The sequence below is a fragment of the Pseudophryne corroboree genome, chromosome 8 (assembly GCF_028390025.1).
Source record: "Pseudophryne corroboree isolate aPseCor3 chromosome 8, aPseCor3.hap2, whole genome shotgun sequence".
In the NCBI taxonomy this organism is placed as follows: Eukaryota; Metazoa; Chordata; class Amphibia; order Anura; family Myobatrachidae; genus Pseudophryne; species Pseudophryne corroboree.
In genome coordinates, this window is record NC_086451.1 from 235,657,181 (window position 1) to 235,675,891 (window position 18,711).

The following is an 18,711-nucleotide window of genomic DNA, read 5'->3' on the forward strand; positions in this document are numbered from 1 at the left end:
CATTTACCCTCCGCACCAGGAGTACCTCAGATTTGTGGTACAGGACTGTCACTATCAGTTCCAGACGCTGCCGTTCGGGTTATCCACGGCACCGAGGGTCTTTACCAAGGTAATGGCCGAAATGATGATACTCCTTCGCAAGAAGGGAGTTTTAATTATCCCGTACTTGGACGATCTCCTGATAAAGGCGAGGTCCAAAGAACGGTTGATAGTGGGGGTGGCACTTTCTCAGGAAGTGCTACAACAGCACGGCTGGATTCTAAACATTCCAAAGTCACAGCTGGTCCCGACGACACGTCTTCTGTTCCTGGGAATGATTCTGGACACAGACCAGAAAAGAGTGTTTCTTCCACTGGAAAAAGTCGAGGAATTGTCATCTCTGGTCAGAGACATCCTAAAACCAGGAAAAGTGTCGGTACATCAATGCACACGAGTCCTGGGAAAAATGGTAGCTTCGTACGAAGCAATTCCATTCGGAAGGTTCCACGCAAGGACGTTCCAGTGGGACCTGTTGGACAAATGTTCCGGGTCCCATCTCCAGATGCAACAGCGGATAACCCTATCGGCCAGAACCAGGGTGTCGCTGCTGTGGTGGCTGCAGAGGGCTCATCTACTAGAGGGCCGCAGATTCGGAATACAGGACTGGGTCCTGGTGACCACGGATGCCAGCCTTCGGGGCTGGGGGGCAGTCACAAAGGGAAGAAATTTCCAAGGACTGTGGTCAAATCAGGAGATTTCTCTTCACATAAATATCCTGGAGCTAAGGGCCATTTACAATGCCCTAAGCCAGGCAAGACCCCTGCTTCAAAACCAGCCGGTACTGATCCAGTCAGACAACATCACGGCGGTCGCCCATGTAAACAGACAGGGCGGCACGAGAAGCAGGATGGCGATGGCAGAAGCCACAAGGATTCTCAGATGGGCAGAGAATCATGTGTTAGCACTGACGGCAGTGTTCATTCCGGGAGTGGACAACTGGGAAGCAGACTTCCTCAGCAGACACGACCTCCACCCGGGAGAATGGGGACTTCATCCAGAAGTCTTCCAAATGCTGGTCAACCGGTGGGAAAAACCACAGGTAGACATGATGGCGTCCCGCCTCAACAAGAAGTTGAAAAGATATTGCGCCCGGTCAAGAGACCCTCAGGCGATAGCGGTGGACGCTCTAGTGACACCATGGGTGTACCAGTCGGTTTATGTGTTTCCTCCTCTACCTCTCATACCCAAGGTACTGAGAATAATAAGAAGGCGAGGAGTGAAAACCATACTCGTGGTTCCGGATTGGCCAAGAAGAGCTTGGTACCCGGAACTTCAAGAGATGCTTACAGAGGACCCTTGGCCTCTGCCGCTCAGACAAGACCTGCTGCAGCAGGGACCCTGTCTGTTCCAAGACTTACCGCGGCTGCGTTTGACGGCATGGCGGTTGAACACCGGATCCTGAAGGAAAAGGGTATTCCGGAGGAAGTCATCCCTACCCTGATCAAAGCCAGGAAGGATGTCACCGCAAGACATTATCACCGCATTTGGCGAAAATATGTTGCTTGGTGTGAGGCCATGAAGGCCCCGACGGAGGAATTTCAACTGGGTCGATTCCTGCACTTCCTGCAAGCAGGGGTGACGTTGGGCCTCAAATTGGGGTCCATTAAGGTCCAGATTTCGGCTCTGTCGATTTTCTTCCAAAAAGAACTGGCTTCACTGCCCGAAGTTCAGACTTTTGTCAAAGGAGTACTGCATATTCAGCCTCCTTTTGTGCCCCCAGTGGCACCTTGGGATCTCAATGTGGTTTTGGCATTCCTGAAATCACATTGGTTCGAACCACTTAAGACTGTGGATTTAAAATATCTCACGTGGAAAGTGGTCATGCTGTTGGCCTTGGCGTCGGCCAGGCGGGTTTCAGAATTGGCGGTTTTGTCTTGTAAAAGCCCTTATCTGATTTTCCATATGGATAGGGCAGAATTGAGGACTCGTCCTCAGTTTCTCCCAAAGGTGGTCTCACCTTATCACTTGAACAAACCTATTGTGGTGCCTGCGGCTACTAGGGACTTGGAGGATTCCAAGTTGCTGGACGTAGTCAGGGCCCTAAAAATTTATATTTCCAGGACGGCTGGAGTCAGAAAGACTGACTCGCTGTTTATCCTGTATGCACCCACCAAGCTGGGTGCTCCTGCTTCTAAGCAGTCTATTGCGCGCTGGATTTGTAGCACTATTCAGCTGGCGCATTCTGCGGTAGGCATACCGCAGCCTAAATCTGTAAAAGCCCATTCCACACGGAAGGTGGGCTCATCTTGGGCGGCTGCCCGAGGGGTCTCGGCTTTACAACTTTGCCGAGCAGCTACTTGGTCGGGGGCAAACACGTTTGCAAAATTCTACAAATTTGATACCCTGGCTGAGGAGGACCTGGAATTCTCTCATTCGGTGCTGCAGAGTCATCCGCACTCTCCCGCCCGTTTGGGAGCTTTGGTATAATCCCCATGGTCCTTACGGAGTCCCCAGCATCCACTAGGACGTCAGAGAAAATAAGAATTTACTCACCGGTAATTCTATTTCTCGTAGTCCGTAGTGGATGCTGGGCGCCCATCCCAAGTGCGGATTGTCTGCAATACCTGTACATAGTTATTGTTACAAAAATCGGGTTTTGTTGTGAGCCATCTCTTCAGAGGCTCCATTTGTTATCATACTGTTAACCGGGGTTCCTATCACGTGTTATATGGTGTGATTGGTGTGGCTGGTATGAGTCTTACCCGGGATTCAAAAATCCTTCCTTATTGTGTCAGCTCTTCCGGGCACAGTTCCTAACTGAGGCTTGGAGGAGGGTCATAGGGGGAGGAGTCAGTGCACACCAGATAGTCCTAAATCTTTCTTAGATGTGCCCAGTCTCCTGCGGAGCCGTCTATTCCCCATGGTCCTTACGGAGTCCCCAGCATCCACTACGGACTACGAGAAATAGAATTACCGGTGAGTAAATTATTATTATCCTTTTCGCTGATGAAGACACTGACTTGATGGAGGTTCCACTAATAATTAGTAGATGCATCCATCATGTGGTGGCCTAAGATGACTGTCTTCCTAAAGTACAGTATGTGACCTTAAATAACCGCGGTTTAACAACAGTGAGGCGGATATTAAATTGGTATTCATTCTGACATAAATATTCCTATGCCGTATCTTGGCTAATGAATGGATCTTATTGCGGTTGCAGATTGCATAATGCAAGTTGTCCATTATTGTATAAGATGATCCTTTCTCTGACGTCCTAGTGGATGCTGGGGACTCCGTAAGGACCATGGGGAATAGCGGCTCCGCAGGAGACTGGGCACAAAAGTAAAGCTTTAGAACTACCTGGTGTGCACTGGCTCCTCCCCCTATGACCCTCCTCCAAGCCTCAGTTAGATTTTTGTGCCCGAACGAGAAGGGTGCACACTAGGTGGCTCTCCTGAGCTGCTTAGTGAAAAGTTTAGTTTTAGGTTTTTTCTGTTCAGTGAGACCTGCTGGCAACAGGCTCACTGCATCGAGGGACTAAGGGGAGAAGAAGCGAACTCACCTGCGTGCAGAGTGGATTGGGCTTCTTAGGCTACTGGACATTAGCTCCAGAGGGACCGATCACAGGCCCAGCCATGGATAGGTCCCAGAGCCGCGCCGCCGGCCCCCTTACAGAGCCAGAAGACAGAAGAGGTCCGGAAAATCGGCGGCAGAAGACGTCCTGTCTTCAACAAGGTAGCGCACAGCACTGCAGCTGTGCGCCATTGCTCTCAGCACACTTCACACTCCGGTCACTGAGGGTGCAGGGCGCTGGGGGGGGGCGCCCTGAGACGCAATAAAAACACCTTGGATGGCAAAAAATGCATCACATATAGCTCCTGGGCTATATGGATGAATTTAACCCCTGCCAGAATACACAGATAAACGGGAGATAAGGCCGCCGAGAAGGGGGCGGAGCCTATCTCCTCAGCACACTGGCGCCATTTTCCCTCACAGCTCCGTTGGAGGGAAGCTCCCTGGCTCTCCCCTGCAGTCACTACACTACAGAAAGGGTTAAAAAAGAGAGGGGGGCACTAATTAGGCGCAGTATAAACAATACAGCAGCTATAAGGGGAAAAACACTTATATAAGGTTATCCCTGTATATATATAGCGCTCTGGTGTGTGCTGGCAAACTCTCCCTCTGTCTCCCCAAAGGGCTAGTGGGGTCCTGTCCTCTATCAGAGCATTCCCTGTGTGTGTGCTGTGTGTCGGTACGTTTGTGTCGACATGTATGAGGAGAAAAATGATGTGGAGACGGAGCAGATTGCCTGTAATAGTGATGTCACCCCCTAGGGGGTCGACACCTGAGTGGATGAACTGTTGGAAGGAATTACGTGACAGTGTCAGCTTTGTATAAAAGACAGTGGTTGACATGAGACAGCCGGCTACTCAGCTTGTGCCTGTCCAGACGTCTCATAGGCCGTCAGGGGCTCTAAAGCGCCCGTTACCTCAGATGGCAGATATAGACGCCGACACGGATACTGACTCCAGTGTCGACGGTGAAGAGACAAATGTGACTTCTAGTAGGGCCACACGTTACATGATTGAGGCAATGAAAAATGTTTTACACATTTCTGATAATACGAGTACCACCAAAAAGGGGTATTATGTTCGGTGAGGAAAAACTACCTGTAGTTTTCCTGAATCTGAGAAATTAAATGAGGTGTGTGATGATGCGTGGGTTTCCCCCGATAACAACTGATAATTTCTAAAATGTTATTGGCATTATATCCTTTCCCGCCAGAGGTTAGGGTGCGTTGGGAAACACCCCCTAGGGTGGATAAAGCGCTCACACGCTTGTAAGAACAAGGGCTCTACCCTCTCCTGAGATGGCCGCCCTTAAGGATCCTGCTAATAGAAAGCAGGAGGGTATCCTAAAATGTATTTACACACATACTGGTGTTATACTGCGACCAGCAATCGCCTCAGCCTGGATGTGCAGTGCTGGGTTGGCGTGGTCGGATTCCCTGACTGAAAATATTGATACCCTAGATAGGGACAGTATATTATTGACTATAGAGCATTTAAAAGATGCATTTCTATATATGCGTGATGCACAGCGGAATATTTGCCGACTGGCATCAAGTCTAAGTGCGTTGTCCATTTCTGCCATTAGAGGGTTATGGACACGACAGTGGTCAGGTGATGCGGATTCCAAACGTCATTTGGAAGTATTGCCTTATTAAGGGGAGGAGTTATTTGGGGTCGGTCTTTCAGACCTGGTGGCCACGGCAACAGCTGGGAAATCCACAATTGTACCCCAGGTCGCCTCTCAACATAAGAAGACGCCGTATTATCAGGCGCAGTCCTTTCGGGGCAAGCGGGCAAAAGGTTCCTCATTTCTGCCCCGTGACAGAGGGAGAGGAAAAAGGCTACAGAAATCAGCCAGTTCCCAGGAACAGAAGCCCTCTCCCGCCTCTGCCAAGCCCACAGTATGACGCTGGGGCTTTACAAGCAGAATCAGGCACGGTGGGGGCCCGTCTCAATGAATTTCAGCGCGCAGTGGGCTCACTCGCAATTAGACCCCTGGATCCTTCAGGTGATATCTCAGGGGTACAAATTGGAATTCGAGACGTCTCCCCCTCGCCGTTTCCTAAAGTCGGCTTTACCGATGTCTCCCTCTGACAGGGAGGCAGTTTTGGAAGCCATTCACAAGCTGTATTCCCAGCAGGTGATAATCAAGGTACCCCTCCTGCAACAGGGAACGGGGTATTATTCCACACTGTTGTGGTACCGAAGCCGGACGGCTCGGTGAGACCGATTCTAAATCTAAAATCTTGAACACTTACATACGGAGGTTCAAATTCAAGATTGAGTCACTCAGAGCAGTGATTGCGAACCTGGAAGAAGGGGACTACATGATGTCTCGGGACATCAAGGATGCTTACCTTCATGTCCCAATTTACCCTTCTCACCAAGGGTACCTCAGGTTTGTGGTACAGAACTGTCACTATCAGTTTCAGACGCTGCCGTATGGATGGTCCACGGCACCCCGGGTCTTTACCAAGGTAATGGCCGAAATGATGATACTCTTTCGAAGGAAGGGAATTTTAGTTATCCCTTACTTGGACGATTCCCTGATAAGGGTAAGATCCAGGGAACAGTTGGAGGTCGGTGTAGCACTATCTCAGGTAGTGTTGCGGCAGCACGATTGGATTCTCAATATTCCAAAATCGCAGCTGATTCCGACGACTCGTCTTCTGTTCCTAGGGATGATCCTGGACACAGTCCAGAAAAAGGTGTTTCTCCCGGAGGAGAAAGTCAGGGAGTTATCCGAGCTAGTCGGGAACCTCCTATAACCGAGCCAAGTCTCAGTACATCAATGAAAGGGTTCTGGGAAAAATGGTGGCTTCCTACGAAGCAATCCCATTCGGCAGATTCCACGCAAGAACTTTCCAGTGGGACCTGCTGGACAAATGGTCCGGGTCGCATCTTCAGATGCATCAGCGGATAACCCTGTCACCAAGCACAAGGGTGTCTCTCCTGTGGTGGTTGCAGAGTGCTCATCTTCTAGAGGGCCGCAGATTCGACATTCAGGACTGGGTCCTGGTGACCACGGATGCCAGCCTGCGAGGCTGGGGAGCAGTCACACAGGGAAGGAATTTCCAGAGCTTATGGTCAAGCCTGGAGACATCACTTCACATAAATATCCTGAAGCTAAGGGCCATTTACAATGCTCTAAGCTCAGCAAGACCTCTGCTTCAAGGTCACCCGGAGTTGATCCATTCGGACAACATCACGGCAGTCACCCACGTAAACAGACAGGGTGACACAAGAAACAGGAGGGCAAGGCAGAAGCTGCAAGGATTCTTCGCTGGGCGGAAAATCATGGGATAGCACTGTCAGCAGTATTCATTCCGGGAGTGGACAACTGGGAAGCAGACTTCCTCAGCAGACACGACCCCCACCCGGGAGAGTGGGGACTTCACCCAGAAGTTTTCCACATGTTTATAAAACTCGACAAGTATTGCGCCAGGTCAAGGGACCCTCAGGCAATAGCTGTAGACGCTCTGGTAACACAGTGGGTGTACCAGTCAGTGTATGTGTTCCCTCCTCTGCCTCTCATACCCAAGGTACTGAGAATTATAAGATGGAGAGGAGTAAGCACTATATTCGTGGCTCCGGATTGGCCAAGAAGGACTTGGTAACCGGAACTTCAAGAGATGCTCACGGAGGATCCGTGGCCTCTACCTCTAAGAAGGGACCTGCTCCAGCAAGGACCCTGTCTGTTCCAAGACTTACCGCGACTGCGTTTGACGGCATGGCGGTTGAACGCCGGATCCTGAAGGAGAAAGGCGTTCCGGATGAAGTCATTCCTATCCTGAGCAAAGCCAGGAAAGATATAACCGCAAAACATTATCACCGCATTTGGCGAAAATATGTTGCGTGGTGCGAGGCCAGTAAGGCCCCGACGGAGGAATTTTCAACTAGGTCGATTCCTACATTTCCTGCAAACAGGAGTGTCTATGGGCCTGAAATGGGGGTCCATTAAGGTTCAAATTTCGGCCCTGTCAATTTTCTTCCAAAAAGAACTAGCTTCAGTCCCTGAAGTTCAGACGTTTGTGAAAGGGGTACTGTATATACAGCCTCCTTTTGTGCCTCCAGTGGCACCTTGGGATCTAAATGTAGTTTTTGGGTTCCAAAAGTCACATTGGTTTGAACCACTTAAATATGTGGAGTTAAAATATCTCACATGGAAAGTGGTCATGCTGTTGGCCCTGGCCTGGGCCAGGTGCGTGTCAGAATTGGCGGCTTTATCCTGTAAAAGCCCTCATCTGATTTTCCATTCGGACAGGGCGGAATTGAGGACTTGTCCTCAGTTTCTCCCTTAGGTGGTTTTCAGCGTTTCACCTGAATCAACCTATTGTGGTGCCTGCGGCTACTAGGGACTTGGAGGACTCCAGGTTGCTAGACGTTGTCAGGGCCCTGGAAATATAGGTTTCCAGGACGGCTGGAGTCAGAAAATCTGACTCGTTGTTTATTCTGTATGCACCCAACAAGCTGGGTGCTCCTGCTTCTAAGCAGACTATTGCTCGTTGGATTTGTAGTACAATTCAGCTTGCACATTCTGTGGCAGGCCTGCCATAGCCAAAATCTGTAAAAGCCCATTCCACAAGGAAGGTGGGCTCATCTTGGGCGGCTGCCCGAGGGGTCTCTGCTTTACAACTTTGCCGAGCAGCTACTTGGTCAGGAGCAAATACGTTTGTAAAATTCTACAAATTTGATACCCTGGCTGAGGAGGACCTGGAGTTCTCTCAATTGGTGCTGCAGAGTCATCCGCACTCTCCCGCCCGTTTGGGAGCTTTGGTATAATCCCCATGGTCCTTACGGAGTCCCCAGCATCCACTAGGACGTCAGAGAAAATAAGAATTTACTTACCGATAATTCTATTTCTCGTAGTCCGTAGTGGATGCTGGGCGCCCATCCCAAGTGCGGATTGTCTGCAATACTGGTACATAGTTATTGTTACCAAAAAAATCGGGTTATTACTGTAGTGAGCCATCTTTTCTAGAGGCTCCTCTGTTATCATGCTGTTAACTGGGTTTAGATCACAAGTTATATGGTGTGATTGGTGTGGCTGGTATGAGTCTTACCCGGGATTCAAAATCCTTCCTTATTGTGTACGCTCGTCCGGGCACAGTATCCTAACTGAGGCTTGGAGGAGGGTCATAGGGGGAGGAGCCAGTGCACACCAGGTAGTTCTAAAGCTTTACTTTTGTGCCCAGTCTCCTGCGGAGCCGCTATTCCCCATGGTCCTTACGGAGTCCCCAGCATCCACTACGGACTACGAGAAATAGAATTATCGGTAAGTAAATTCTTATTTTTCAAATTATCCATTGACAGATTGGGTCTCTGAAGCTCTATCCTCTGCCAATGTTGTTTTCTTGGATTCTATTTCTATTCAATCCTGCATCTCTGCCCTGTCTATGACGCCCATATATTCATTTTGATTGCGATTTGTGGAATTCCGCTTCCAAATCATAGCGTGACTTGCAGGCAGGAGTAAATAGCTCTAGCAGTAAGGTGTAACAGGTCATGGGTTCACTCAGAAAAGGGGCAGGGCGCAGTGCCCCGCAAAAGAAGGCTAGTGTGAACACTATCTTCGTTGGTGTCTACACAATCCGAATCTGACCCATAGGACTCCTTTTTCTGTCTTGACATGGAAGGTCATAACCACAGTCACTAGTCTCAGACATTACGGTTTTGGGTTTCAACTCTGGTTTTCAAAAACATTGAGGTCCGCAGTGGAGATGTCACTTCCATCTCCGGGCAGTGCACGACGCCTTGGCTCCAGCTCAAGGCTTTCTACAAGTGCTCGCTTTGGCAGCACATGTACAAAAAAAAAATTGCAACGATAAAGAGAAGATTGGCATGGTCTTGCAGCCCGCATCCAGTCGAACTTCGAAACCGCAATGGCCTATATCAACATGTACAGTGGCACTTGCAGCTGGAAAGCCGTCGGAACGGTATTTCACATACGCAGAGGGAGGAACTTTGGGTTCCGGCAATGTCTGCCGTCTCCATTTCCAGAATGGACAACTGGGAAGCTGAGTTCCCGGGTTGTCATGCTTTTCTTCCCTGAAGAATGTGAAATAATCCAACAGGTTTTTCTGATTTTGATGTACCTGTGTGACGATCCGACATCGACCTCAGGGCTTCTCATCTCTACAAAAATAACTTCCTTGTTACGGTGATCGCTCCGGGGATCCTCTTGTGGCAATCATGGACGCCGTGTTAGCTCCTTATCGATTTCATCTGGCATATTTGTTTCTGCCTCTGACAAGATCCAGTGACTGCTTCAACGTATTTGACCAGTGGCTCTTTTGGTCTAACTAAATCGCTCTGGATTTGGCTGTCAACACTGCTCTGCAATGCTTCAGACCAGGGTGGCCAAGGCTCCTTATAGTGTACCTCTTTGGCCAGAACTTCACTCACAAACTTTGTGTCATCACCGGGATTTGTCTCGTCTTACGGTGACGGCGTGATTGTGGAGAACATCATCAGAGTAATAAGTTTACCTCAGTCGGTAACCCTGACTATGTTTCAGGCTCGCAAACCAATCACAGTGCTTAGTAAAACTTTTCATCTTTTGGTGCGAATATATAGGCCTCTCAGCTGAAGTTCTTGGTCTTTTTCGCCTATTGTCTTTTCTGCAGAACAGTTGTTAAAAGGACTTTGTCTTCTTATCTTCAGATACAGGGTTCTGCTCTAGATTTTGTTTTCCAGACATGGTTACCAACATTCTTTCGGATGTTCGGTGTTTCCTTCACAGCTATTGCATATACAGTTTCCATGTGTAGCTCCTGTGTCTCCTTTCCAGCCTCTGGACTCTGTTGGGTGGCGGTTCCTTCCTCTTACGTTGGTTTTGTTTTCTTTTGCCCATTGCTTCAGCTCAATGTGTTTCTGAGTTGGCAGTCCTTTGCTGTAGTCCCCCTTTGTTGGTTTTTCTATTAGAGTGGTTTTACATACAAAACTCCTTTTTTCAACAGAGGAGCTGTGGCTCAGCACACTATTGCTAGAGACCAGTGTATATTGAGACCTGGGTTCAAGACAAACCTTGAACTGAAACATTTGAAATTCGCTGTACGGACACGTTGTTAGTTCTTGGTGCGTCCCAGCGAGGTTGACCGGTCTCTAAGAACACTGAGGCTCGTTGGGTCACATCAGCTACCCGTCAGCCTTATGTGTCCTCTGCTGTTCCTGACCCTCTGCAGAATTGTGCAACTCAGGCCGTTGGGGCCTTCTGTGCTGTTCGTGGAGGTGCCTCTATTGTGCAGCTGTGTAGAGCTGCAACCTTCACAGGATTCTATTGTTTCCATACTTTTGGTATGGGGGGATGCCTCTATTGGGTGTCTGATCTTAGGGGTGGATTTCCTGCTTATTTCACCCCCCTCTTTGGCTTGCTTTGGGATATCACCCAAGTGTAAGTGAGCAGCGTCCCCCAGATGGATGATAGAGAAATTTGGATTTTTTTACTTATTGTAAAATCTTTCTTCCGCAGGGTCCAAAGGTTATCCACAGGATAACAAAGGGATATGATGGAGCGACAGCGGATTGGCACCAAACGATCACAAGCTTTCATGACTCCCAGGATGCAACGGGCCCGTCCATATATCCCCGCCCACTGGCTCAGGCAAATCAGTTTTTTGTTTGGTGAGGCAGGAGCTGGACCATGGTCAGAGGGCTGCTGTTCTATGGCAGCCTTAAGCTTTCTTATTTTATTTTTATAGTCTTACTATGTTTTTGAGCGATCTTTCTTAGCAGCGTCTTATACGCATATTATAAAGAGTCGCTCCAACAACTCTCCGCCGGGTCGCAACAACGCTTACCCATGTGTGCAGTGCTGTCTCGGCGAGCGTCTGTGTCGGATATACTAGCAGGTCCAGCAGACGTTACCAGGCTGTGGCCGGAGCACGGGGAGAAGGTAAGGCATAGGTTCCCCGTAATTGGAGAATACGGACACAGCCGCACTGTATTGGAAAGAGACTACCAAACAGCTGACGAGCCGCCACCACGGGTGCTCCAGCGCTAGGCCTTAGGGATCATAATTCACCTGGAATAGTATGAGGCTGCGATCCCTAGGGTTGATGTCAGCGGTGGGGAGTTAGACGCTCTCCTCGTCGCCCCTCTCCCCCAGTTCATGACCAGTTTCCGCGAGTCTCCCGCCATGAACTGTTGCCTCACTTCCCTCTCAGACGTTACTAAGAGGGTTCTCGGTCGCAGCATAGGCCGCTGCGTCTGTGTTCACTAAGCGCTACCGCGAGGAGACCCGGTCGCAATAAAAGCGTCTGTATAGCCGGTGCGTCTGTATGCAGTGCGTCTGTGCTCACTAAAAGTTCCCGGAGCGGCGGTGTATACTAGTAGCGTCTGGATCCACTCAGCGTTCGCTAACGTATTGATCGATCTTGGAAGTGAGGTGAATCTCCCTGTATCCCACTCTACTGAGTACGGGTTATACAGCACTAATTTTCTATCTACTTTTGTCAGTATGAATAGTTAAATTTAAGTGCCTATTGCATATGAGTCTGTGTACATTACTGTGGTTTTCTTCGCATTACGTCTGCATAAAACAGAATTCAGTAATATGTACTCCTACATACTTTAAAATGTGTTCGTAGTTGATTATGTGCTCATATGACTCATATATAACATGTGACTGACTGCTAGTGTGATTGCTGACTTTTATATATGTTTGTCAGTTGGTCTTCTGATCCTCAATGCGGGTGCATGGGTAAGGGTCAGATTGATATCACTTTAGAACGGTAAAGTGGTTACAGTCACAAATTGTGTAGTACACTGTGAAAGTGCTGATTATTTATGTCTAAGAGCGGCAAAAGTGACGAGTACACTTACAGTAACACCAACACTCATATCATGTTGTCTTGCAAAAACTATGTTATCCCCTCTGATCTGGTACAGGATGGTTTATGTGTAAAATGGTTTGCTTTTCAGCATAATACAAGGCAGATCCCTGATCTACATCAAGTACAGAAGGATCCCCCTTGGGCGATGTTTGCACAGACCTTGTACAGTATAGCTGAAAGGTTAATTCCTACAGCATCAATACCAGGAATAGGGTTCACTATTAACCCATACATGCAGCTCTCTACCTATGGTATTACCAGCAGCTTCTCCAATAAAACAAGCTGAGAAACAGAGTGTAAATAAATCATCAACTGCACAGGCTACACATGATGATTCATCAGACAATGAAAGTTCTACATACTCTACTTCGGCATACAAAGAACAGGTAGAGGGTATCAGCTCAGTGAATATAGCTGAATAAATGAGAACAGTAAAGGCCTTTTCTGTCCTCAGAGGATAAACAGAGCCCGTGTTAAAAATAAGGTACCTATGTTTAAACGTCCCCAAAATTATGGCCTCCTCATGGGGGACCCCAGCAGCTGTAAAAGGTTTGGCTTATACCCAATAAGGAATATAGGTTCCCAGTAAATGGGATTCCAAATATCCTTTTCCAGCGGGGGACTGTTTAAAGATAGGAAGTGCCTCCTAAAGTAGATACGCATATCATTGATCTATATGGCCTTTGTCATCAACATCAAAAAAGGGATGGTTTTCTGAAAACCATATTGTCTCTGTCTGGGGCAGTCATAAGGCCAGCCATGACTTCACCTTGCAATCTACAGCCACACCACACTGGATAGGCCCAATCTCACTAGATCTTGGAAGCTAAGCAGTGTTGAGCCTGGTTAGCTCTTGGATGGGAGACCACCTAGGAATACCAGGTGCTGTAGGTACACTGGGCTGAGGTACTGGAAGACAGGTTTTCAGCGCCTGCAAGGGAGCAAGAATCCCATATAGCTCATATGGACATTAATGTTCTAGGGCATCAGCATTAACTATAGCTGCTCGTAGAGCAGTTTTGCTTACATACATGGAAAGCTGATTCAGAATCAAAGAAGGTTCTGGAAACTTTGCCTTTGGCTGAAAATTTCTGTTTGGGAAGGAGTTAACAGATATTCTGGAGTCAGAAAGAGACTCCAAGAAGGTCACGTTTCCTTCCACATATAACCCCAAACCTAGGGGTCCGGTTTCGGCCTTGTCGGTCATAAAGGAATGAAACAGCCCCAATACAATAAGTTTGGTAAGGCAAAGAAGCATAGACAGTCAGAGGGCCAGCTTCCAAACCAAAGGATAAGCCATCAGCATGATGGTGCGGGCCTCCTCCTGGTGAACCCCAAAAGGATAGGGGGCCAACTTCTTCAGTTTGCACAGATCTGGTAGCAGTCTACAAACAGATGCCTGGGTGCGAGAAGCGGTATCTCTAGGTTATGCTTTCCCTTCTAGAAGCATCCTCCTTAAAGGTTCTTCTGTTCCAGTCCATCTCGGGTACAGAAGTTTTCAAGAAGCAGTTCAGAAATTGCTTTGGTCAGGAATAGTCATTCCAGTAACCCCTGCACAATAGGGATAGGTTTTTTTTTTACTCCAACTGGGTTTGGGTTCAGAAGCATCCTTTCACCCTATTCTCAAAATCCTAAACAGATAAGTTTGGGTACCACGGTTCACATGGAGATGTTGCGCTCCATACTTTTTGCATGGAGCCAGGAGATTACATGGTATCCCTGGATAGTCAGGATGCTTACCTACAGATTCCTATAGCACTGTTCCATCAGTGTTATCTCAAGGTTCACCATTCTCCAGCAACATTTTCAGTTCCAGACCTTACCCTTTGGGTTAGCCACAGCCCCCAGAGTATGTACCAAAATTATGATGATTATGGCAGCTTATCTCCGCAGGAAGGGGATAAGAAAATTGTCATACCTCCACCACCTTTTTTATCCTGGCACAATCACAGGAAAAGCTTCTGTGCCATCTCCAACAGACAATGACTTGTCTGCAGAGGCACGGGTGGTTCATAAATTGGGCAAAGTCATCTTTGGTTCCGTCACAACGGATGACTCACCGTGGGGCGGTACTGAATTCAAGTCTGCAGAAAATTGATTACCTCGGAACAAGATATCTAAGGTACAGTCAGGAGTTGTTACACAGTCAAAACAATATCAATCCACGCAGCTACGCGACTGATGGGTTTGATGGTGTCAACAATCGACATGGTGGAGTATGAACAATTCCACTCAAGACCTCGACAGCGTCTGATTCTGGCCAGATGGAATGGAATACATCAGACGATAAACAGACTATGGTACTTTCACACAAGGTAAGAAAGTCATCAGCCTGGTGGCAAACAGATAGCCCATCTAGACAAAGGGGAGAACCTTTTTGGCTAACAGATGCCAGTCTTCAGGGCTGGGGAGCAGTGTACGTAAGATTATGGTTCCAGGGACAATGGACCACAGAAGAAAGTTGCCTGCCAATAAATCTTTTGGAACTTTGGGCCATATACATGGCAATGATTCAGGAAAAGGACACTCTTCAAGGAAGACCAGTCCAGATCCGCTCTGACAATTTAACGGCAGGGGCGTACCTCAACCGTCAGGGAGGAACGCGCAACCAAACAGCAATGATGGAGGTAAGTCACATACTAAGATGGGCAGAACTCCATCTTCCTGCCTTGTCCGCAGTATTCGTTCCAGGCATCCTAAACTGGGAAGCAGACTTTCTCAGTCGACACACCGTTCAAGCAAGCGAATGGGCTCTACACCCGGAAGTCTTTCAGACTCTGGTAGACAAGTGGGGTTTGCCAGAGATAAATCTCATGGCGTCCCGTCTGAACAACAAAGTGCCCGCATACGGGGCAAGAACAAAGGATCTCAGAGCGAACTTTGTGGACGCCTTGTCAGTGAAATGGGATTTTCATCTGGCGTATCTATTTCCTCCGATCATCCTGCAACCAGGGTGGTGAGGAAAATAAAAGCAGCAAAGGGTGCCGTGATTCTAATGGCTCCGGTTTGGCCCAGAAGGCATTGGTACACAGATCTGCAGAGAATGTCGACAGATGCTCCACTATCGTTGACGGCGTGGTTCTTGAAACCTCTGTCCTGAAATCAAGAGGATTCTCGCTACAGGTAATTCAAACAATGTTCAGAGCGAGAAAACCCTCCTCAGCTCGCATTTATCACCGAATATGGTAGGCCTATATTCATGGTGCAGTGAAAGAAATATAGACTCGAAATCTTTCCAAGTTTCCAGGGTCTTAGATTTCCTTTAGGCGGGAATGGATAAGGGTTCGAAGGTGGCTTCCTTGAGAATACAAGTATCAACATTGACTGTATGGTTTCAAAAGAAAATTGCCAAGTTACAAGATGTGCATACTTTTTCCAGGGAATGCTGCACATTCAACCTCCTTTTGTTCCTCCTACAGTGCCCTGGGACTTAAGTCTAGTCCTGAAAGCCCTTCAAGTTGCCCCATTTGAACTACTTAATAAAGTGGATCTTAAATGGTTGACAGCTAAAGTTCTCTTTCTACTGGCTATGTCGTCAGCTAGAAGAGTATTAGATTTAAGGGCATTACATGTCATTCCCCATTTCTGATTTTTTTTATCCAGATAAAGCAGTTCTCAGAACTAGATCTGGGTATCTTTCGAAGGTGGTGTCTAAATTCCACCTTAATGAAGAAATTGTAGTCCCGGGTTTTTCAGGTATTGGGGCTTTCTGCGGGAGATGCGTCGCGGGACGTGGTCCGAGCATTAAGGATCTACGTGGATCGCACCAGTGCCATCAGAAAGACAGATTCTCTCCATTTTCTGCGGAATCCACAAGAGAGAATGGCCTACTAATAAATAGACGCTGGCTAGGGGACTTCGAATGACTATTTCGGAAGCATATTCTCAAGCGGATCTCCCTGTTCCGCCTAATGTCTCTGTTCACGCTACTCGTAAGGTAGGTCCTTCATAGGCAGCACAACATGGTGCTTCCGCAGAACAGATATGTAAGGCAGCCACATAGTCTTCCATTAACACATATATTAGACATTATGCTTGGATACTTTTGCCTCTCATGACGCTGAATTCGGGCGTAAGGTTCTCCTGTCCAATCAGGAGCGTCCCCACCACTAAAATTGCTTTGGGAAATCCCATTATTATCCTGTGGATAACCTATGGACCCTGTCGGAGAAATATATGTTATGGTTAGAAATTACCGTTGAAAACGGTATTTCTACTAAGTCCACAGGTTCCACAGGGATCCCACCCTGACGCACCTGATTTGAGGATCTTGCTACTCACTAACCTCTTCCTTCTTGTATGGAAGGGTGTGCATGTGTGTTCTTCTCGCCTTAGGAGAAATACCGTTATCAACGGTAAGTTCTTACCATAACGTATATATCTCTAAGTCCTTCTGGGGGACTCTGTGATCCCTTACCTTTTGTCTTTTTATTGATTGCTGGTTTTGTTTTCTCTCTCTCGGCTTTATTAAACTTTAACTGAGGAGTCCTTCCTATGAACAGGGAGTTGATAGGAGTGGCTAGAGGGGGAGGAGTTAGTTATTTTCATAGCTTGTGCCAAACTCCATACTCACACACTCTAACCCAAGTGTAAGTGCGCAGCGTCCCCCAGATGTACTCAGAGAAAGGGATTTTACGGTAAGTAAAGAAATCCAAATTTTCCCTCTGCAGTGGACACAGGCGCTGATTGACAGGTACGCGCAGCTCCTCCGGAGTGACTCCAGCTTACCTCAGCGGTACCAGGGGGTCATAGCAGGGTGGAGCGATTTATTAGTGTATCAAGTCCCCAATCTGGATACTTTGTCTGCGACCCGACTAAGCTTGGCATTGGCGATAAGGGTGCAGTGCGCTGGCTCCATAATTTCTCTGTGACTCCCTGGAAGGGCTCTTTGTGGGTTAATTGTGCTTTTAACCTTTTCCTGTGTGTTTGCTGTCACATTTACAATATGTCAGGCAAAGAGTGTTTCATGTACGGCAGAGTGTTCCTCTTCCCCTAAGGGGCTCACTACAATGTATTCGGTGCAGTGTACCTTCCCAGGCTAGCGGGGCAAAGCGAGCATGTTTGGATTCTATTAAAGGAATTATTTACCAAATTTCTACTAAATTGTCCCGCGATGAGAAAGAGACGCAATACTTAAAACAATCTGTGGATGGGTTTATGAATAGAGACTCGGTCCCCAACCAGCGTCTCAGTCCCCTGCCATTTGTCCGCAAAAACGTACTCTGGCCCATATCCTGCATTCTGACTCTGATGATGGGTCAGACATGGAGGAGGGGGAGGGGAACTCAGAGGGGGGGGGGGGAGATGCTGCTCTGTCACAAGGAATAGAGTCTCTTATAGAAGCTATCAGAGACGTTCTGCAAATTCCTGATAAGGTAACAGAGGAGTGTGAGGAATCTTATATTAATGTAAAAAAGAAGTCCTCAGTCACTTTTCCTGTGTCAAAAGAACGGAGTACCCTGTTTGAAGAACCATGGGTTAATCCTGATAAGAAATTTCAAATTCCTAAAAGGTTACTCTCATCCTTTCCTTTTTTTCCCGAGGATAGGAAAAAATGGGAAAATCCACCGATAGTGGATGCATCAGTCTTCAGGCTGTCACGGAAAATAGTGTTTCCTGTCCCTGGTGCAGCCTCCCTGAAAGACACGGCTGATCGTAGAATTTAGACCACACTCAAATCCTTGTATACGGCTGCTGAGGTGGCCCAGAGACGCACTATAGCATGTGTGTGGATTACCAAAGCAGTTGCTAAATGGTCAGGTAACCTAATTGAGGGGTTGGATTCCTTATCTAGGGGGGAGATTGTTTTACTCCTGCAACATATACGGGACTCTATGGCAGTGTCAGCACCCAGGGGCTTATGGCTGCGCCAGTGGAGACGCGGACTCCAGGAAAGGTGTGGAAGGCCTACCCTTCACAGGAGAGGCCTTATTTGGAGATGAACTAGACAAATGGATGTCCAAAGTTACTGCGGGTAAGTCCACATATCTTCCTTCTGCAGCTCCCCCAGCCAGAAAGGCCTACTCAGGACCTAACCTACAGTCCTTTCGTACTGCCAATTTTAAGGGTAAAACCAGAGGTTCTTCTACATCCATCAGAGGCGCTAGAGGTAAACCACGGAAAACAGCAGCTGCTGGTTCTCAGGAACAGAGCTCAAGCTCTGCTGCCTCAAAGCCTTCAGCATGACGGTGGACCACGAGGATTGGCAGGTGGGAGCCCAACTAAAATTTTTCAGTCACATCTGGACAACATCGTCTCAGGATCCCTGGGTCATAGATCTTATTTCCCAGAGCTACAGACTGGAATTTCAGGAGCTCCCACCTCAC

General features: G+C 47.9%; 1 protein-coding gene and 1 pseudogene across 12 annotated transcripts in view; both read left to right on the top strand.

Annotated features, from left to right (window-relative positions):
- Positions 1–18,711, top strand: part of DLG3 (discs large MAGUK scaffold protein 3) — a 699,019-nt gene that overhangs the window by 651,466 nt on the left and 28,842 nt on the right. The window lies entirely within an intron of this gene.
- On the top strand, positions 13,161–13,279 carry LOC134951719 (5S ribosomal RNA; annotated as a pseudogene).